At 40.4% G+C, this 6742-nt stretch overlaps 1 pseudogene; it reads right to left on the reverse strand.

Annotated features, from left to right (window-relative positions):
* Positions 1-2068: 2068 nt before the first annotated feature.
* LOC140287400 (U2 spliceosomal RNA) lies at positions 2069-2245 on the reverse strand (annotated as a pseudogene).
* Positions 2246-6742: the final 4497 nt, after the last annotated feature.

The raw sequence follows: 6742 nt of genomic DNA on the forward strand, positions 1-6742 counted from the left end.
CGGGCATTCGAACCTTTTCTTACCCACTTTTTACCAACTATGGTCGGACATTCACACCGTCTTGCAGTGTAACACCTCCGCTCCCTCTTTTGATGGTGTATGTTCGGGCATTCGCACCTTTTCTTACCCGCTTTTTACAAACTATGGTCGTACATTCAAACCTTGTAGCCGAAAACCTCCACTCCCTCTTTTGATCATACTTTGTCGGAAATTCGCACCTTTTCTTACCCGCTTTTTACAAACTATGCTCGGACATTCAAACCTTCTTGTAGCCAAACACATCCACTCCTGCTTTTGTTGATGTATGGTTGGGCATTCGAACCTACTTGTTGCCCGCTTTTCATTAATTATGGGTGGACATTCACACCTTGTCACAGCCAAACACCTCCGCTCCCTGTTTTGATCATGTATGGTTGGACATTCGCACCTTTTCTCACCCGCTTTTTGCAAACTATGGTCGGCCATTCACAGCTTCCTCTCCACCATACTTGTATGGTGGGATATTCACACCCACTTGCATCCGAAGATCTCCGCCCCCACTTTTGTTGATATTTAGTCGGTCATTCACACCTTACCCGTTTTCTTGCCGCCAAACACCTCTGATCTCGCTTTTGATGATGTAAGATTGGGCATTCAGACCTTGCTTTTCCTGCTTTTCACCAACTATAGATGGACATTCACACCTTCTTGCAGCCGAACACTTCCGCTCCACCTTTTAGGTTTCTATCACACCTTTTTTTTCACCGCATTTTATAGATTATGGTTGGAAATTCTCAACCACTCATCCGAAGACCTCTCCTCCCGCTTTTGTTAATATATTTGAACTTTAGTCAGACATTCACACCTACTTGTAGCCGAACACCACCTCTCTAGCTTTTGATGAGGTATGGTCCGGGATTCTTACCGTTTCTAACACATTTTTCAGCAATTATGGTAGGATATTCACACCTTCTTGCAGCTGAACACCTCCTCTCCCACTTATGATCATGTGCGGATTGATTTTCGAAAATTTTCTTTCATGTTTTCTAGCAATTAATTATGGACATTTAGACCTTCTTGCAGCTGAACACCTCCGCTCCCGCTTTTGATCATACATTGTCAGGCATTCGCCACTTGTCTTACCCGCTTTTTACAAACTTTAGTCGAACATTCACACCTTTTTGCAGCCGAACACAGTTTTTTGCAGCCGAATTTGGGCATTCGCACCTTTTCATACCCACTTTTTACCAACTATGGTCGGACATTCACACCGTCTTACAGCGGAACACCTCCGCTCCCTCTTTTGATGGTGTATGTTCGGGCATTCGAACCTTTTCTTACCCGCTTTTTACAAACTATGCTCGGACATTCAAACCTTCTTGTAGCCGAACACATCCACTCCTGCTTTTGATGATGTATGGTATGGCATTCGAACCTACTTGTTGCCCGCTTTTCATTAATTATGGGTGGACATTCACACCTTGTCGCAGCCAAACACCCTGTTTCGATCATGTATGGTTGGACATTCGCACCTTTTCTCACCCGCTTTTTGCAAACTATGGTCGGCCATTCACAGCTTCCTCTCCACCATACTTGTATGGTGGGATATTCACACCCACTTGCATCCGAAGACCTCCGCCCCCACTTTTGTTGATATTTAGTCGGTCATTCGCACCTTACCCGCTTTTGGCAAACTATGGCCTTCTTGCAGCCAAAAACCTCTGATCTCGCTTTTGATGATGTAAGGTTGGGCATTCAGACCTTGCTTCACCTGCTTTTCACCAAATATAGTCGGACATTCACACCTTCTTGCAGCCGAACACTTCCGCTCCACCTTTTAGTTTTCTATGGGGCATTCACACCTTTATTTTCACCGCATTTTATAAAAACACCACAGGAACACCGTATTGAGGCTTTGTTCTGACCGCTCATTCGGTGTCGCGTTTCTTTCAAGCATTTCTCCTGGTTAGCCCGCACTCGGCTCGCTCCCAGAGCCGTGTTAAAGTCTACTTCGCATTCACTCTCTTTTCTCAGCAGACTAAAAGAAAGTTCCATCCTGCACCGCTGTTAGCTTTTTCACAAGAGCAGAGGAGAGCGCACCGTTCCCAGCGGCACTGCAGCACCGGGTCGATGCTTGGAGTGAACGGAGCAAGCTCCTTTTTCAACTCCTATTGATAAAAATCCATTTAATATGTAGTCCTTGCATAGACATATCACATATTAAACTGATAAGTACAGATGGATTATGTGCAATTAGTAAAGAGAGTAGAGGACGATCTCTCTCGTTGGAAGTCCTTACCTATATCACTTATGGGGAGAGTTACAACCATTAAAATGATGATACTACCAAAAGTTAACTATTTGTTCTCAATGATCCCCATAAAACCATCTGCTACTTGGTTTAAGTCACTAGATTCATGCATCTCCAAATTTCTGTGGAAAAACAAACCACCACGTATTAGTTTAAAAACCCTACAGAAGACCAAGGACAGTGGTGGATTAGATTTACCTCATTTTCAGCACTATTCCTTAGCCAATAGGTTACAATATATATCAAAATGGTTTAAACCTTGTTGTTGTCACAGTTCCCAGAGACGTTGTAATCGTTGAGGATTCTATATTCACCCCCTCATTAGAGGCACGTGTTGCAGATTGATGACACTGAATCTTCTTCTCTGTTCATTGCTGGCATCATTCCCAGCATCGTAAGTGTTCGTGGCATTGTTAGCCTCTTCTTCTGGATCTTGATATCGAGCATCCTTTTGTATTTCTGGTTTGTAAGTCCTCTCTCTTCGTTCACCGGAGTCTTCGTCTCTTTGTCCTTGAGTTTGGTGATTTTTTCTTCTTTTGATGCCTTGACACAGTGTGACAGGTGATACCACATGGGAGATCCTTTAACTTGGACTGCTGTCCCTGTGCTGCGAAATGGCTGTGCTGCTCAAATGGTCTCTCCTTCATCATATACACAGTTATTTATACATCACCTTCCACCATGAAGCGTTGTCCCTTTTTGTTTCTCTCTTTGTTCTTAAAATGCTGTTATGCATGTCTAAACCAATCCATTAAACTAGATCATTTTGGCAGTAAAGCGATCTACAATGTGCTTGGTCGCAAAGCTGCTCATCTGTGGTAAACAGCTCTTCAGAAAGGCATTCTTCAATTGATTTCACTCATTTTATGTAATAATTTTGTGATTTCCTACAAAACTACACTTCTTCTCCCATCTGTCTGAGTATTTAATATTGTCTGGGTCCCGTTAAAACATGTATTTTTCCCATCTAATTCCTTGTTTGCTTTAAAACAAGTATTCCCCATTTTCTATCCCTTCAGTAGCCAACCAGTTTGTATGGAGTACACTGGAGCAACTTGACTGATCAGTAAAACACTGCTTTTGTTGTCACCGCAAGGCTTCCCCCGTCGGTTGTTTCACTGAGACACTACTGAGTAACTACAACTCAACACAGTTTATACACATAACATTCATATACATACTAACAAACAAACAAACAATAATTTATCGCAATTTTCTCATCTCTGTTTGAACGTACACCCAGGTAAATATTCCTGTAGTCTTCTCATACCGACTATGGACCCATTCATTGTTTAACTTCACTGTTTTGCAAATCCTAATTGAATATTACACATTGACATTGAACTTTACTGGATAAGCAGGTCTTCATTGCATTCAGCAGCCTATATGTGAGCATTTATGTGTAAGCTGTTCTTCTTTGCATTTATCAGCAGCAAGCAATTCTTCACTGCACATGCATATGTAAATAGTAAAACAATTCCAATGTGTTAGCGAAACCTTCTATATCACAGTGGTTTCTAAGGTCTATTTTAAGTTCTTTGCCATCAGTGAGATGACATTGTTTACAAAGTGTGTCAAATTATCACTGAAGATCTTTTCAGGAATTTCAAATCTAGAAATGAGTTATTTTACGTGTGATTTTGCTACTGAGAGTGCATCTGCTTGTGCACATGGAAATATTTCAGACCATTTGGTAAAAACCTCTGTTGTCACTGAGCAGAATCTTTTCCCTTAACATTAATTTAGTTCAATGAAATCTACAAAATAATGAAATAATGAAATCCAAACAAATATGTTGAAAAAGATACACTGGCTTAGGGAATTATCTTCGTTTTGGTCTTAGATTGCCCTGTGGAATGTATTTTGCACATATTTGACCTGCTAGACAAAACTTTATTCATTTATTTATTCTAAAAAAATGTTTTTAATAATTAGTAAAACCATATGCTGTAAAAACCTGGTTCATTATTGCTTCCATCCCTCCCGTTGAGACATGACATGGTCCGTGGCTCAATACTGCAGCATATTTAAACAAATTCTTTGGCAGTATGGTTTTCCTTCCGGTCATTCATACGAGTCTATTGTAGATGGCAATTGAATAACATCTAATAATGCTAAAATATTTGTAGTTTATACATTTAGCTGTGGATGTCAACATACCTGTTTTTCCAATGCTGTGTTAACACATGTACAGTTGAGAAGGCATACTGACTGTCAGTGTAAACGTTAACAACCTTTTTGTTATTTAATTTACAAGCTTCAGTTAAAGCTACCAATTCGACTGCTTGAACAGAGTAATTTTTTGGTAGTGGTTGTTTTAAGAAAACTTCAGTTTCTGTTACTACTGCAAATCCTGTAGCATTTGTGCCATCAGGGTTTTTTTCCTTGATCTGTTGAATAAATATAGTTATTTCTGCATTTTCATAACGTATATCAGTTAAGTCTGGCCTGGGTAAAACACTGATGGTTATTTCTGGCTTTCCATCTGTGGGGTAGGTAGCAGTGTGGATGGATTAAGTGTAGCACATCTCTCGACAACAAGGTGTGGCTGTGAAAGAAGAACTGTTATGTAGGAGAGATGTCTGGTAAAGATATTTTGTTAAGTAACCATATCACAGCCACTGCATGAGGTACCTTAAGTGTTAATGGGTGAAATAACACCATTATTGTTGATGCCTGCACTGCCAATGGCTTCTGGCCATTGATTCAAAAGTACGATCTCGTCCCTTTTTCCCCCTTTCAGTGGACACTGGCCCCTAATTACCGCAATTCAGCAGGGGGTCTTTCATTAGGAGTACTGTGCACGGTTTCAGCTCCGACCCTGGACAGCGGAAAAAACGTTGAGATCTGGTTTGAGGACCCAATTGTTGAGAAAAGTCTCTCAATGAGACTCAGAGTTGCTGGAGTCAGTTAATGCAAAGGTTTAATCTTGCAGCAAGTTCAAGAATGTGTGTGTGTATGGGTGTATGTGTGCGAACGTGTGTGAGTTTGTGTGTGTGAGAGTTTAAAGAACCTGTTATCCACAGGCAGGCCTTAACTAGTATGGCACGGGTCCAGCCTGTCTCATCTTTTTTGGAAGGTCCAGCGCTCGGCCGTAACCCTTCTGTCTGTTTGGACTCTCACATACATTCGGTTAATCATAGAAAAACGAGAACAAAACTTTTTAGCCCCTTAAATTCATAAAACAGACATGGTGCAGTTATTTCCATTCTAGAAAATAAGAGTAATCACCACCATTCCTATAAATTCTGGATATTCTAACAATCTGAATCTTTTTTAAATGTTCGATGAAGCCATTTGCTGTTCTGTTTAGAGACTCAGCTGATCATAAACCAAGTTTTGCTCTTGAACCAAGCTTCTAAACTCTTCACCTTTTTCATTTCTCAGTTAGTATTCACTTTAAAACTGATTAAAAGAAAAATTAAATGAATGCCTATCAACAAATGTGGGATCTAAACTCTAGTGCTTCCTCTAAAATAATTTCCTTTCTCAATTCAGAAATGTGTGTGTGTAAGTCACAACACCCGTGACACCAAAACGGCTTTCTTTTCTCTCTTTTCTCTACACTCTGCACTGTGAGCACACACAACAAATCAGAAAGGCTTTTTTCTCTCTTTTCTACATTATGGACTGTGGGGACACAAAACCGCTCTCTCTTTTTTTTTTTTGATTGTGTGCCAGGGCGTTGTCTCACCTATTAGATTATGCTTAAGATACGAATGAGTTTATCAGTCACATCAGAATCCATACATACTGATCCTCCCGTAATAAAATGGTCGGATCTTATCAAACACACTTTGTTTCTTGTGACAAGTCAGCGAAACAGCGTATACACGTCAAGACACTGAATCAAGTTTGCCACAAGAACTCATAAGTTTGGCAGTATTGCTCTGCCGTCAGCAATCATACACCCATTTTATTTTCATGAGACATGTGCAGGCACCTGTTCATCTACTGTTCTATCACTATGAATTAGTTTATCTATTATCAATAAGGATACTTCTACAACTACTATCAAAGTATGTCCGGACTTCTTATGTTGTCAGTTGCTATATATGAATAAGTGGGTTGCTACTGAAAAGCATTAAGCATGTCACACAGCCCAAACATATAACATTTCAGGACACACCACACAGTTAACAACCACAGTGAAGCGTGTCAAAGCCCAAACATGTAACATTCAACAGGACACTTACACAACACATTCAAATCAAACAGTCAGACAACATACAAGAACCTATACCCCAGCCGGCATTGCTCCCTGCCTATTTTCCTACAACTCACTATGTGTGCGCACACCTTTATTCACAAACTCTTCAACTTATACTCTTTTACCGAAGCTGCTACAGCTCGATTGGCCAAATACCCTTAGATCCTATTTCGGTGAATTTGACATCTGCCTTGCATGTAACAGATTAGCGGTTTAGCAGTTTTAATTTAGTTTGAGTGAAG

Source organism: Leuresthes tenuis, unplaced genomic scaffold (assembly GCF_036924035.1).
Source record: "Leuresthes tenuis unplaced genomic scaffold, fLeuTen1.0.hap1 SCAF_130, whole genome shotgun sequence".
In the NCBI taxonomy this organism is placed as follows: domain Eukaryota; kingdom Metazoa; phylum Chordata; class Actinopteri; order Atheriniformes; family Atherinopsidae; genus Leuresthes; species Leuresthes tenuis.